Genomic DNA, 17,128 nt, shown 5'->3' with positions numbered 1-17,128 from the left:
TACAAATGCCCACAGCACAGCCAACAACAACAACAACAATAACATGAACATGATGAACATGAACATCAACTCAACTCAACTCAATTCAACCTACCTATCAGATACTCGTATCAGATCAGATCATGACAGTTTGCTACAAGTTTTTCTTAACATATTTCTGAACGTTGTGAACTTCATTTGTACTATATATGGCTAATCTTTAAAAACAAGCAAACATACACAAATACATATGCACATAAATACATACATACACACATCCACACTAGTCACATGCATTTAAATAGCAAATATGGTGTTGTAAATGCTTAATCTACATACATACATATTATAGTAACATATATACATATGTACAGATCCACAACCAACTACTAACCAACCAACCAACAAGAAATATATGTACAATTCGCATAAAAAGTTACCATTTAATGAAAATACTTATGAAAATGATGTTATGTTATGATGAACAATGAATATATTACTATATACTCGTATAAAGGGGTGCCGAGACCTAGACCGACACCGAGACCCGACCCGCGTCTATCAGTAAAAACATCGCTCTCTCAGATTCTTCTTGACCATTCTTGACTCCATATGTTTCTTGTACACATATTGGCACGGCAGCAATACTACGATGATCGTAGCGCTCCTCAACGCCTCTCTCTGTCAATCTAATAAAGCAATCCCCTAGTGCCCCATGCATCGCTCTATACAAAGTTAGGAACGATCGAACTAATGAAAGAATGCCTTAACGTGGCTCACATGACTAGACCATGAGTAGCGAATAGATGAATATGATGATGATGATGAAGACGATGATGAAGAGATGGTGATTCTACCAAAGGAAATGGAATCCACAATTCTTAACTGTTGCTTTAACCCACTTGTACTAATGTACTACTACGATACTAGAGCTACGATACTACTTATGTAGCTGCGTTTCCCTTCCGCATTCCAATCTAGTTTTACTAAATCCGAATCCAGATACTCGTATCTTAGCTATGCTCCTTTCGAACTCGAAACTCTATAAGCTCTATAAGCGTATAAAATAAATACGTATTGAAAATGTTTACCTAGATTCTACAATATCCATTGCGTTTTTCTCTCAAATACTTATACGATGTATCGATGTATGGACGGTCAGTTGAATTGTTTAATATATTGAATAAACATTAATAAAGAAAGCCAACAGCCAACTTGAACATACAATATTATTCAATCATTATCAAGTTTTAACGTAATCATAAATGTTTAAAATGTTAAATGGTTCAGCCGATTTTGATTTTGTTGATTTTTTTAATATTGTGTTACCGTTAATATTATAGTTATGATAATGTATGTATATGTGTATCAGAAAGTTCATACAAGCAGATGATTATACATTATTATCTATATACAGTATATATATGTATATGTGTAACTTAATAGGGAAATGAATTTAATAGAGAAACAACAGACAAAAATTATAAATAATAATGTTGGAAAGAATACCATTCAAGTCATTATTAGATGTGAAAGCAGTTCTATACACAACAAAGGATAAACAAAAACAAAAATGAAAACCAAAAACGAAAAAAAAAAATCAAAACCTAAGGAAAGCGTTAATAGTTGATTAATTATATTGTTACTTTGAACATTTAATTCAAACCAAACCAAAGAAGAATAATAAAAACAATATATATATATATATATATATATATGTATAAATATATATATGAAAAAACACAACAATACATTGTTTTAATTTTAAAAACAATTCCTAGGCGGCATTACCCTGAAGACCCCCGAAACCTCGATACACAACAAGCGACCCGACCCGACCCCATACATGTCCTACTATCTACACTGTGACTTTCTGCCTGCCCTGCCCGATATCCGATACGTATAGCGATCTTGATTTGGCATGACTGTTAGTCTATATGTTTTTCTATATGTGTGTGCGTGTCTCTCTCTCTCTCTCTCTATCTCTCTCTGTCTCTATCTCTCTATCCACCTGTCTGTCTCTGTCTATCGATCTATCTACCTATCAACCTATCTCTATCTCTGTGTCTGTTTACGTACCTCCAAACTTTCCACCTTCCACTTCCACTGCAGAAGCATCCATACATATTGTACGTGCCTACAGTTACATCCACGTCTTTGTATGTCGGATACACACATGTACAATACGTATATGAATAGGCTGAGGTGCTGGTGGTGGTGCTGGTGCTGCTGTCTGCTGCCTATCCCTATTACAAAACCTACTATTCTATTGCTAAGAACACTGTAAAAAGATTGTGTAATGGAATGTGCTACGTTATCGAATATGTATTAAGCACATGCCATGCCAAAAATAATCTGCGTCTGCATTAGCCTCCAGATCTGCTGGGCCAAGGGCCAAGCAAGGAAGGCCAATGAGGTAAAGGTGAGTTGCGTGTGTCATCTAGGCCCCTCTTCCCGAACGCGCATCAGAGGACTTCAGTGAGTAAGTATACATACGTACTCGTATGTACAGGCACATGTACTTAAGAGATTCGATTTTGTTAAGCTGTGTAACTTTTATGTTGTATAACCACCCACTTCATTGCCTGGGTAAAGGTAGGTAAAAGCCACACAATTCCGTGTCCATTTCTCATCACACCACATTGACAGTCTCAGCCACAGCCACAGCCACAGCCACTGACGACAAAGTTGAAGACAACAGCAGATTGAAAACAAAAGTCCCTTAGGGCACACATACTGAGATACTGAGAGGGTGAAAAACAATCAAACTCCGAACAAACTCTACTCTTTCATTTCTTGAATTATTCTTGCCCTTCAGTTTTTACTGCAGCTTTACATGTCACTTTGTAGGCAATTTTACTAAGTTATTCAAGTTGATCATTTCGTTGGTGTTCGTGTTAACTGATTTTGTCTTGTCTCTATTTTCAGCAAAGTTGAAAAAACGTCTTAGTGATGCTTTCAAAAATTGCCCATTGAGAAACTTGTTCTAAACAAGACCCAAAACGAAAAGATGAGAGTCCTGCGATGATTCTACGATGGTCTCGGTTTCAGATTACACAATTGCATGTATACGGGAAACCCGTGTACACCCGTATACAGTACAGGTGTACGGGTGGTTCGGTCTATGCGTGCAAGTTAACGTACCCAATTCCATTGAGCTCTTATACGAGTTGTAAACAATCTTTGGTTTTCCAAAACGAAAACAATTTCAATCTTGGGCCTCCGCCTAATTGATTTCTAAGATGTACAATCTCAAGCGCCCCCGCCGCAATCCCATTCTTTGACACTCGCCTAAATGGAAAACCAATGTTTGCCCACACCCGGCTTCTCATAAACAATCTCACTCCCGGCTTTCTGCAGATCCTGCACTTTAGGCCTTTTACAGTTCTCTCTTTGGATGACGAAATCTAATACTCGGGATGGCGAAATCAATTGAAATGTTTATAGAAAAACGATTCCCGAAAGGGATCAACGATGCAAAGATCAGAAAGTTCAAATCAGTCTTGATCCAGCAGCGACACCGCAAAGTCTAGCTAAATATTAAGATCGCGCAATCCCTTGGCCCGGAATTCCTTTGTGACCCTCTACTTAAATCTATATCAGTGAAGTTCGAAGTAAAATAAAAACTTTTTAAAAACACAATCCGCTACCGCAGTTGTTTAATTGGCGCCCAACGTGGGGCGACGTTGTCTAAAAAGCACCGAATGATAAAAGTGTTGCGTCGTGCCGAAACCCGAAGGACAATTAATTAATGGAATAAATCCTTCAAAATTAAAAACGCGGAGTGACTGTGTGATATAGATAAAAAAAAGTGAGATAAAAAGGAAACAAACCGGAGCTTAGGGTGTGCAAAAACAAATACAAATACAAATACAAATACAAATACAAATACAAATACAAATACAACGCAAAATACAAATAAAACAAAAAGCTAATCAAGGCAATTCGTAAATACAAAAAAAACCAAAGAAACCCAAAGTTTTTAAAAAAACAAAACCAACAAAACCGACAAAACCAAAATACAAAGAAAGTGAAACGATCAGCGAAGCCAAAGAAGGAAGACCCCCAGAAGACCCAGCTGAGCAAAGAAATTTAAGAAGGAAGACCCGTTCGAAGATCTGCCAAACTAAGAAGGACGACCCCTACCGGATATTTCGTGAGCAAGAGTTGTATTAATAAATATATAAGTTCAATTAGGATATATAAGATTATAAAAACTAACATATAAGAAAAATTAAAAGTGGATCAGCTAACTTTAGATTTTGAAAAACTAAAAATGATTAACTCTCAAGCAAGGACCGATCTCACAGCAGATCTGGTCAAACAATTGATAGCACTTCAAATTTCACAAGTACAAGAGCAAATTGTAAATTTAAAACAACAAATAGAAACTAAATCCGATCAGGTATCGGATTATCAGGCAGAAACAATAGACGAGACAATAAGAGACGACACCACATTGAAGGTAATAGAATCCCTACCAATTTTTAATGGTGGATTAAACCAATATGTAGGATGGAGGGAAGCTGCAGAAACTGCAGTGAAGTTATATAAGAAAGGAAGTAAGCAATATTATATTGCATTAACAATTTTGAGAAACAAAATAACAGGACCAGCACATGACGCACTGACCAACCACGGGACAGTTCTAAATTTTGATGCCATACTTTCACGGCTTGACTTTGTTTACAGTGACAAGAGACCTATTTACATAATAGAACAGGAATTAAGCGTTCTCCGACAAGGGAACCTTTCAATTATAGATTTCTATAACGAGGTTAACAAGAAAATGACCTTGTTAATAAATAAGACAATAATGACTCACGGAAAGGACAGTGAGATCACCAAGGAATCAAATAAAAAAATTAGAGACAATGCCTTACGCATTTTTGTCACTGGCCTAAACGGCGGCATTGCTGAAATCCTATTTTCATTGAATCCCCCAGATTTACCGAATGCCTTAGCAAAGGTACAGGAATTGCAATCTAATAACATTCGGGCCCAATTTGCCTACCAATTCAGCGGTCCCAGAAATTCAGGGAATAATAATTTTAATACCTTAAGATTCAACCAACGACAACCTAGGACTAACAGTTCACCATTCGACCAAAAAAGGGATTTGCAGAGGAATAACATGTCTTGGGGACAACCCTATTTCTTGGGTAATAGACAACAAAATCAGGCCCCAGAACCAATGGAGGTAGACGAATCTATACAAATCCGGAACCGACAGAACAGCAATCAATTCAGGGGAAATAATAACAATAGAAATTATCGGGAGAATACTAACGGTTATTTTAGGAGAAATAATAACAATTATAGCCAAGCCCAGCATTTTAGGGCAAACGTAGTCCCGAATAATCAGTCTAACGACAATCCAGCGCAGAAACGAAAACTAAACGAAATGTCGGAACAACCGGCTAATAAAGCAATGAGGATAAATAACATTGAGGAGGATCATTTTTTAGATCAGCCCCCGAAGTAGGTCTGCCCTACCTAAAAAGAGTAGACAAAAAAATAAACAGAGAATTAAAAGTTTTGATAGATACGGGAGCAACTTCCTGTTATATAAAAAAAGGAATTTACGACAATAAAAATGAATTACCAATCTATAAGAAAGTTGCTACAGTGAATGGGTTTTCAATAATTAAATATTTCCATAATATAACAATTTTCAACACAAAGCAAGTGTTTTATGAAATAGATGGAATGGAGGCAGATTTACTAATAGGATTTAACCTATTAAAGAAAATCGGAGCGGTTATTGATACAGGAAAGGGGACTTTAAGTTATAAAGACAATGAGGAGAAACTAATATATGACGAGGTCCTTTCTTTAAACAAATTAACCTTTATAGAAGGAAAAACCATCCTTCCGTTGAAGGAATATATAATAAAAAAATATTTTGAAGAAGAAAAAGAAATGAAAAGCGATTCAGTAAAGGTAGAAGGAAGTTTATATAGCTTGGGATCAAAAAATCCTGAGCACGCCGACGAAGAATTATCCGTCAATAGTTTGGGATTCAAATATCCTGAGCCCGCCGTCGTTGAATTATCCGACATCCAAAGTTTTAATAGTTTGGGATTAAAATATCCTGAGCACGCCGTCGTTGAATTATCCGACACTAAAAGTTCGAATAGTTTGGGATTAAAGAATCCTGAACACGCCGTCGTTGAATTATCCGACAATAAACAATTTAAAAGTTTGGGATGCAAAAATCCTGAACGCGCCGTCGTAGAAATATCCGACATTCAAAATTATGCAAATTCTGAATTGAAAAAAATGAAATTGTATAACACAATAACCTACAAAGAGGACAATTTAGAAAATCTCAGAGAGAAAATGGTATCTATCATCGAAGAAGACCATGCCAATATAAATTTACAGTTACCGTTCAGAACGGATATAAAAGGAGAGATTAACACTGAACACGATAGACCGGTATATGGCAAGCAGTATCCATACGCTTATTCGGTTAACGATTTCGTTAATAACGAAATAAGTAAAATGTTAGATGAAGGTATAATCAGACCTAGTAAAAGCCCATATAATTCACCGGTAATAGTAGTACCAAAGAAGGGAGTAAATGAGGACGGAACTCCTAAGCATAGATTAGTAATAGACTTTAAGAAACTTAATGAAAACACTATACCGGATAGATACCCTATGCAAGATCCTTCAGTAATCCTTGCCAATTTAGGTAAAGCGAAATATTTCTCGGCCATTGACTTAGAGTCAGGTTTCTATCAGATTTTAATGAGGGAATCAGATATTGAAAAAACATCTTTTTCCATAAATAACGGCAAATATGAATTTCTAAGAATGCCTATGGGATTGACGAACGCTCCCAGAATTTTCCAAAGGGCAATGGACGATATACTTAGAGAACAAGTTGGGAAAACTTGTCACGTTTATATGGACGATATAATAATATTTTCAAAAACTATAGAACAACATTATAAAGATCTAATTCATATAATTCAGATATTGCAAAACGCTAACATGAAAATTTCACTTGAAAAGTCTAAATTCTTTCAATTGGAAACCAAATTTCTGGGATACATTGTTTCCCAAAATATCATTAAAACAGATCCAGACAAAATCTCCACAATACAAAACTATCCAATTCCTAAAAATATCAGAGAGCTACGTAGCTTCTTAGGACTAACAGGGTATTACAGAAAATTTGTCCGAAATTATGCCACAATTGCCAAACCTTTAACAAAATATCTGAGCGGAGTAAATGGGAAAGTTTCACGAAGGGCATCCAAGAAAGCATTAATACAGCTGGATGAACCAGCAATTGGAGCATTTAATAATTTAAAGGACAGTTTAATAGCACATATTGAATTAGTACAACCAGATTACAATAAAAAATTCACATTAACCACAGATGCATCGGACATAGCAATAGGTGCAGTTTTGTCGCAAGATGGGAATCCCATAACATTTATTTCTAAAACTTTAAGTAAAACCGAGCAATTATATGCTACTAATAAAAAAGAATTATTAGCTATTGTATGGGCATTAAAAAATTTGCGAAATTATTTATACGGAGTGAGTGGAATTGAAATACATACAGATCACCAACCTTTGTCCTTTGCAATGTCGCAAAAAAATCCAAATGTTGAAATGAAACGTTGGTATTACTTCATAGAAAGTTTCACACCAAAAATCATTTATAAGCCAGGCTCAACTAACGTAGTAGCGGACGCGTTATCTCGGATTAAAATAAATCATATGACAGATAGTGATGTCGACCAGACAGAATCAGAATCAGACATAAATACTCAGCATTCAGCAGAGAGTAGTTTCGAAAACGTCATTCAAGAGACTAGCAAGCCTCTAAACCAATTTAAACAGCAGCTACTATTAGCGCAAGGGAGATTCACAGTTCATGAGTTAGTAAGAGTTTATGAAAATACCCGACATATTATTGAATTTGATACGGTTGACAATCTGCTAATCATTTTAAAAGAATTTATTCAGCCTCACTTAACCACAGGAATACACTGCACTTTAGAAGATTTATACCTTATCCAAAATAAGCTAAAGGAAAACTTCATAAATAAATTTCTCTTCACAAGAAAGTTCCTCCAAGATGTAGTAAATTCAGAAGATAAAGCTATAATTATAGAAGAAACACATTGCAGAGCCCATAGAGGACTAGACGAAAATTACAAACAAATAACTAAGCTGTATTATTGGCCAAACCTGCACAAAAAATTAAAAGAATATATAAAAAATTGTGAGATCTGTAACAAAAACAAATATCGGAGACACCCTGTAAAAATTCCAATTGGGGAAGCTCCCATTCCAGCAAAAGAAGGAGATCAATTACACTTAGACATATACTATGCCCAAAACCTAACATTCATAACTTGTATAGATTCTTATTCCAAATACTTGGTGGTCAAGGAAATTCAAAGTAAATTAAACATTGAAAATAAGGTAATGGAAATTTTACAACACTTTCCGTTAGCAACATCATTAATGACTGACAACGAACCAAGCTTTACTTCAGCACAATTTAGATCATTCATACAAAGAAGTAACTTAACTATTTATTATGCTGATCCCAGACACAGCACCTCAAATGGTCAGGTAGAAAGGGTACATTCCACACTAACAGAAATAGCGCGGTGCATCAAGGATGAACTAAATCTAACAGATTATTCAGAAATAATAATAAGGGCGGCACTGAAATATAACCTGACGATACATTCAACGACCAATCAAATGCCATATGACATATTGTATAACAAAATAGAACACAAACATAATCCAATATTACTTAAGGAAGCTCAGACCAAAATGCTTAAGATACATAACAAAGATAGAAGAGAAAAAGATTATAAAATAGGAGAAGTAGTCTATGAAAAGAAATTCGGGGAAAGAAATAAACTTCAATCCCGATACAAAAAGCAGGTAGTTAAGGAAAATCGACCGAATAAAATTATAATCAACAATAGAAACAGAATTATACATAAAGATAACATCAAATATTAAATATTTTTTCCAGAAAATGTATGCGAATATACTAATACTGACTTTTGTTATATTGACGACTGCGGAAGTAATTGACTATACGCATAGTGACTATCTATTGCTCAAAGACGACAGAGACGTTTACACTTATGAAACATACGCTGAACTTTTCCATATTACTAATTTGAGTTTTTATAGAGAGATAATTGATAAAGAATCCAAATATGTCAACAAATCAATTAATTCAGACGATGAGTGGGAAATATCAATGGACTTAAGTCTATTAAAATTAATGATTTCAGAATTAGTTCCAAAACGGAAAGAAAGGGGAATAAATGAATTAGGTACCATTTGGAAATGGATAGCAGGCAGCCCTGATCATGACGACTTTTTGAAAATACAAAATAAAGTAAATGAATTAACTGAAAATAATAATAAACAATTTGTAATAAATTCCAAATTTTTCAAAGAAATTGAATTGCTATCAAATTCATTAAAGAATGTCATCTTCAATGAAGAAACGATACTGAGAAAGCATCGTTTAAAATTAATAACTTTTGACCTACTAAATTTAGTTGATACCATAACCCTCTTAAAAGTAAACATTTTCAATACAAAAATTTTAAATAAAAACGAAATAGAGGACATTTATAAGCATGAAAAACATAATGTTGAACTGTCTGATCTGTTGGACATTGCAACGGTTAAAATAATTCGAAATGCAGATTTAATAATCATTTACATAAAATATCCTCAAATTAAAGATATTTGCAAGTTTTACCATGCAAGAGCCATCTCACAAAATGATGGAATGTTAGTTATAAGTGAAAAAGTTTGTGAATGTAAGGAGAAATACTATTTAATGAATAATTTTAAAAGTGAAACTTTTAACAATTACGCACAAATAAATTTAAAGAGTACCTGTTTCACCAATTTACTTAATGGCTTTAAAGCCAACTGCACTAAAAAAAGGGAAAAAAAACAAAGAAATAGACATCATTCAGGATGGTGCCATATTAGTTTCAGGCAAAAATATCGTAGACAATACTACTTTGTTAGGATCGTATCTCCTTATATTCAACAACACAATTGTAATAAATAATATAAGCCACATAAATGATAAGGGTAAAATTCTAAAATATATATCGCATCATAGATATAGCGATTTTGAATTAGTTGATTATATACAATCAAATGATAAGCAATTTTCTTTTGATAATGTTAATATTTTAAATCCCCTTATAACATTAGGTAATACGGCCCTTACCATTAACAACATTATTTTTAATCATTTTGATATTGTTAATGTTATTTACTTCTGCTATAAATTAACCAAATTTGTACTTATTAAATCAATAAGAATACCGTCAGAAGAAATAGTCTAGAACTTCAAAATGTATCGGGACGAAACATTTAAGAATGGGGGGAGTTAACGTACCCAATTCCATTGAGCTCTTATACGAGTTGTAAACAATCTTTGGTTTTCCAAAACGAAAACAATTTCAATCTTGGGCCTCCGCCTAATTGATTTCTAAGATGTACAATCTCAAGCGCCCCCGCCGCAATCCCATTCTTTGACACTCGCCTAAATGGAAAACCAATGTTTGCCCACACCCGGCTTCTCATAAACAATCTCACTCCCGGCTTTCTGCAGATCCTGCACTTTAGGCCTTTTACAGTTCTCTCTTTGGATGACGAAATCTAATACTCGGGATGGCGAAATCAATTGAAATGTTTATAGAAAAACGATTCCCGAAAGGGATCAACGATGCAAAGATCAGAAAGTTCAAATCAGTCTTGATCCAGCAGCGACACCAAACTTGTTCTAAACAAGACCCAAAACGAAAAGATGAGAGTCCTGCGATGATTCTACGATGGTCTCGGTTTCAGATTACACAATTGCATGTATACGGGAAACCCGTGTACACCCGTATACAGTACAGGTGTACGGGTGGTTCGGTCTATGCGTGCATGAGAGTAAGAAAATCAACCGGCTTCGGCTAGCCGAAGCTCACGTGCTCTTTTACCCCTTCAACGTGCATTATCTGCCTGTTCGGACCCGGCCCCGGCTCAGTCCCAGGCCCAGAACATGCCATGGTGGCTATACTAACTTGTGTCTGAACTAGGTTTACGCTTACATCGACTACATCCATTTTAAAATGGGAATACATACGCATACGTACCCGGGAAGGTACCCAGCTGCATGACAATTTTATTGAAGTCCCCTCTTCGAGATAACCATTAAAGGACTTAACTTTTAAGTACCTCATTTCGTTATTACCTACCTACCTACATATGTACGAGTAGTGTGTTTGGATATTGCTTATTTGAATAGTAGTAGAACTAGGGAATTCACTTGAGTGCTTTGCAACGCACAAAGATGCAGTTAGTTCCTTTGTACTCCAACGACGAGCCAAGCTACATATATTGTACATACATACACACATATACATATATATTTTAGGGACCGCTCAAAATCCGATTACTCCGTAGGCACAACGATTAGAGGATAGCAACTTTACGCTACATCTACTTACCAACAGACTAGAAAGAAATACATACAATTAGAACCAAAGTGTGAAATCAATGATGAATAAACAACGAGATTAGTTTAGATCGACTAGACTATAGAATAGCATATTCGCCGCATATTCGTCACCGAACCATACCATGCCATACCAGACCATGCCACACCATATCATACCATACCATACCATACCATGCAATACCGGTCTTTCAACGGTGCAGAGGGCACATTCTTCATTCATTCATAAACGAGTATTGTAGATGGTTCGAGTGTTTTCGTTATATGCCAAATAATTCATAAGATTTTCAAAGTACCTGAAATTCCAATGACCCTAAAGGAAGTCTAGTATTAGGTTAAGGTCCTTGAAATGATCAAAAGTATTGCTGAGTTTAGACGATTTCTGATAGACATATGTACAATCTGCTCAATCATTATTCTATGTATCTGCGTATTTCAACCGATATTTCACGTTTCCATGCGAATAATTACGATTACTTAATAACTACCTATATATATGTATGGCAAAGTAGAAACCCGACCCGATTCGGCTCGCCGATGCTTAAATATCTTTTCCAACAGTCCTGCAGCTCTAGATATAGTCCGATCGGAAGGAGATTTAAACTTCATGCTTTTTATGGGTCTGTCCTGGCCCAACAATATACAATGTGCAGGAGCTTGGAAAATATATCTGCCGTTTTTACAACAATCATTCAATAATGCAATCATATCTATACCTAAACGATTTCGTGTCTTAATTTTGAATATTACATGATTTTACAAGCTAATGATGATAAAAGAGGATAAAAGAGATTCCAAAATGTGAAAACACGAAAATTCGGAAGAAAACGCAAAAACAAAAGCAGAAAGCAGAAGCAGAAGTAATTATAGCCTAAGTATATATAATTTACATACCAAAATGACCGACTGAAATTATTGTTAAACGTTTTATGAACTATACTTGCATATATACATATATTGATATGATCAAGTAAAAGAACAAAGAAAGAAAATAAATAAAGAAATATATATACAAGAAATTCATATGAATATATTAAAGTTTCTATACCTTAATCAACCATAAATTTACGAGTCAATATATACATGCAAAACACCTAAATATAAAGGTAGATGAACGAAATCAAATTTTAAAGATGCCGCCGCGAGCAACCCAAAAATAAAATTAGTTATCTAGGGCCATATACAATTGATGCCGAAGCGAACAATAGTTTGGATATAGGCAGATTAAAAATCGAAAATACTTTCTATTATAATTTAATTTTGTAAAATAAAAAAATAAAATTCCAGTTTCGGCAACTTATCCTCTGGTTTGATCTGATCTGATCCGATCTGATCTTCGTGTAAAAGTTTAAGCTGAAAGCAGCGCCCAAGAGTCTTAACAAAACGAGTTCTACGAATCCCCTCGTCTATGTCAGAACAATGATAAAATTTAGATCCCAAGTAAGGTCTCAAAATTTCCAAAAAGTATCTTAATAATAGTTGCCATCTAGCCAGTTATTGAAGTTCAACTTAGCATTCGTGTTTATCTAAGGCCAGTGGTTCTGGTTCTAACGAAGAGTACTACCCATTGGGCTCTGTACGAGTACGGGTACCAGGACGAGGAATAGTACGAGTACGAGTACGAGTACGAGTACGAGTACGAGTATACCCACGCGGGCAAGTGCGTAGAATTGTTCTGAATTGGATTGTATTGTATTGTATTGTATTGCATTGTAATATGTTGTATTGTATTTACTGTTGGATTGTATTTTAATATAGAACGAGTTAATTTCCAATAAAGAGTTTTTAAATGCATTATGAAACACAACCTTTGATATTTCCTTTCTTTTTTCCCTGTGGGATTAATATGGCTGGCAGAAAGCATGCCAATTTAATGGAGGGCAGACGCCCACAAGCAGATCTACTTCGTCCACGTTCCACGCCTTCTGTTGCTGGATGCTTTTATTGGAATTTGGTAAAACTCTTCCCCAACATTTCAGGCTGCTGTCATTTTGCGAGTCCGCATTGTTTAGACATAAAATTCCAAAGTGTTTGGAATTCAGAGACTTTCTGTGCCCCATGACGACGCTGTCGTGCTCTCGTCTCGTCTCGGCATTGTCCTTGTCATTGTCGCTGCAACACAGTCATCATACCAATATCGGCCAAAAGGTCGAGGGTTGGGCATGGAGGTACGAGTACAGGAGTGGGGACGAAGGACGCAGGATGGAGCCCGACATAAAGGCATTGGATGGGATGGCGAAACTTCCTTGTCATGGCGCACGTTCAACAAATCAATACAAAAAGTACTTGCGATTCCAGCTGGCATATTTCGTTTAATTAAAAAAGTTCATCGCTATTTCGGAACAATTGATTCCTAAATTGACATCGTTGACATTTTAATGCGTTCGTTTCCGCTTGTCACTTGATGTGCCATTTATAGACTTGGCATGAACATATAGGACCGTCGCACTGACCGCCTTGGAGAGAGATGAGCCCTGCATGACCTAAAATGCGAAACATTTGTCAGGAATCGTACCCTGTTACGGGTACTGGAGTACTCATAAATAATGCAGCAAACGCTTTTAATTATACAAACGTACCTGCCGTCCCCACAATCCATCCATCCCACAATACACATACACACAAAACACTTTGCAGTCAGCCAAGTGTGAAGAGCCGTGTTTATTAGCCCAAAACAACAGCATCGGCATCGACTTCGGCGCCAGATAGCCACGCTCAACCTGCTCCTGGTCTGCTTCTGTCCGGGCCGCACAGTCTCCCCTTTAATTTAATACAAGTACAAGTAGGAGTAGCCGGACGAGCCACACCAGAGGTAATCTGGAGGTAAACCCTAATGAAATGCATTGTCAAATGAAATGGTAAAATTGACGACGTCCACTCTCTCCTCAAGTGGCCAATGGCATTAAATCAGCAAACTAACTGCCACTAAATAAACAGAAACACACGCAGCCACTCAGAAGGATGCCGCCTGGAGCTGGAGGGTACGCCTTGGGTTGGCCCGCTCGCCCATTCGCATCCTTCCAGCTCGATCTAAACTTAAAAGCACTTGTAACAAATTGAAATCATCCATCTTACTTTTCGCATTCATTTGCACTCTCACCCTGACCGTCACCCTAACCCACTCGAGCCCAGCCAGCTTCCCCCAATCGCTCTCCCCCAGCAGCCATTTCTTGTCCGCCTGGTCACCCAGCAGCTGTACGAGTAAGTGGTGGTATTTGGATGGCATTTGGGATGCCCCGAAGGGTCGAAACACATGCGAGTACGTGTATGACTACGTGCATGCTCACATAAATATTCCCCCATCACTCTACACACTCGTACTAGTACTCATACTCTTACTCTTAGTCATACTCATACTCATACTCATGTGTCTGCACTTGCACGTATGTACATATGTATGTACGTACATATGATATTCGTTTATTCTGCACATTACATTCAGTAATTTCAAGAGTGAAAACCCAGATGACTCGGCGTCGATCAGTGGGAATTTACCTTCAATACAATACGTTTCTGTGCGTACATAAGTAAACGAAAGTGCAAGATTTCATGCATGTTTGTACTTATTTTAATTAAAGAATCTGTCTGCAGCAGTTGCGTATTTTCCGTAGCACTTCTCCGTAGTTTTGTCCACAAGGATAGCTATACTTGGGAATATTTCTTGCGCCATATAACAAAGGGTACTGTTGTGTTATTCGGCAGGACGCTCACATTCCGTTACCAGAATTACCTCCTATTGCATGTTTGTACAGAGAGATGTCTGTATTAGAGTATTATTTAGTATTATTTTTCATTAGAGAGGCGTTGATTTTATTGCCCTGTTCCATTCGGCTGAAATATAACTAAGTAATCGAGAGCTCGACGAAAATGTCTGGGAAATATCTAGCGTATATCTTGCTGATTTTTGGGTGCTGGAATATAGTTTTTGGCATAGTTATAACCTATTTTCAAGCATACGAACTTGATTCATTTTGTAGGTATGATAAATATCTGAATTTGAATTTGAATTTGAATTTCGCTGCGGTTTAGACGATTACTACGAAGTGAAAGGTGTTATTGGATTTTTCAATACGGCAGATTTACCTGACCCAATTTTATATGAACAAAAATTTAAGATAAATGGCTATTTCTTCGAGATACTTCCTCTTGACGTCTATAAGGGACTTTTTCCTATTGGCATCCTGCTGGGAGTGTCGCATACCGGATCGGGGATATTAACATTGCTTGGTATAAGAAACGTGAGTTGGCATCTGTGCAGCTATCGGCGTTCCAATCAGACTTTTCTCCCTTGAATACCCGTCCCCCAGAAATGTAAGATCTATTTCTCTACTGGCTTAGTTCTAAGCAGCTTTCTGCCCTACTTCATGGTTTTCTTGTACTTGTGGAGTAAGTACGGTGTATCTTTGTATCTGAAATGAACGACTTGTACTTACTTGCATATGGATTAAGTATTTCAGATTATTTTTACCCTCCTAGCCTGGCGACTCTTAAAAAAAGATTGGTATTGGAGCGGTTAGGCTTACCAAATCAATGATGGAAGCCGTTGAAAGCTCCTGCTTAGCTTAAGTTTAATTTTTTACACAGATACAAAACCAAAAGGTATTAAATTGGATAGCCGTATTTTAATTTTATTTTAATATCCTTCATTCCAGTTATATTGAATTATTGAAATCACATTGTTGTATTATTTCAAATGGTTCATTCAATATCCGATTTAAATGGGTTTTTATCTGGTTACACTCTGCCGTTTACTGACTAGCTTAAGATCCATCGTTTGCATCTAAATTTCAAAGTAGAATAGCACAAGTACGGTCGACTCCAGCAAAGTAAGTGTGCCCTCCCAAAAGAAAAGGCAAACGCCAGGCCAGGACACCAAGCCTGAACCAAATCTAGTGTGTGAGAATCCTCCAGCAGCGACCACATTGCCATGGCCCAAAGATACATCCTTAAAGATGACGCCGAGTAGACGCACCTTGATATCGAAGGCTCCGTATATATAGATGCTCTGCAGCTGAAGCAGGCCGGCCGTAGTCAGACACCCGTGGATGTGACAACTGGAGATATACATTGGTATCCCTTCCACGAAAGAGCAGGGAGCACACGATGACGACAGTAATGCCTCTTGCATTACCATAGCAGATTCCGGCGATGATATATAGCATGCATATAGTCTAAAACAATCCTGGGAGTGAATTTTATGATATGTCAAAATTTCAGATCAATCGGTGCAAAACTATTCGAGTTTTTAAGTGAGCTACAATCCAACAGATCATTTGTGTATACATATATAGAAGATTCTATAAAGACAGACGCGTACATGCGTCGGAAACATTGAATCCATTTGATCTACGAACAATTAGTCTTCAAAGGTAATCGGCATCTAGCGTTTTGATAAAAAGAAACACAATACGTTGTACATGTACATGCACATATACTCGTATTCAAACTACACTGAAATGACCAGTACTCTAAGAGAGGGCTCTCCCATCTCCTCGGCATGTGGAGCGGTCGCCATCCCATTCGAATGTCACACACAAATTAACTTACTTAGCACTACACATGCCCATAAGTACATGCCCACCTATGCACAAACATTTCAAGCATAATCATATGCAT

Source organism: Drosophila persimilis, unplaced genomic scaffold (assembly GCF_003286085.1).
Source record: "Drosophila persimilis strain 14011-0111.01,24,50 unplaced genomic scaffold, DperRS2 tig00000000-arrow-pilon, whole genome shotgun sequence".
NCBI classification, from domain to species: domain Eukaryota; kingdom Metazoa; phylum Arthropoda; class Insecta; order Diptera; family Drosophilidae; genus Drosophila; species Drosophila persimilis.
Note: the sequence above shows the minus strand (reverse complement) of the source record.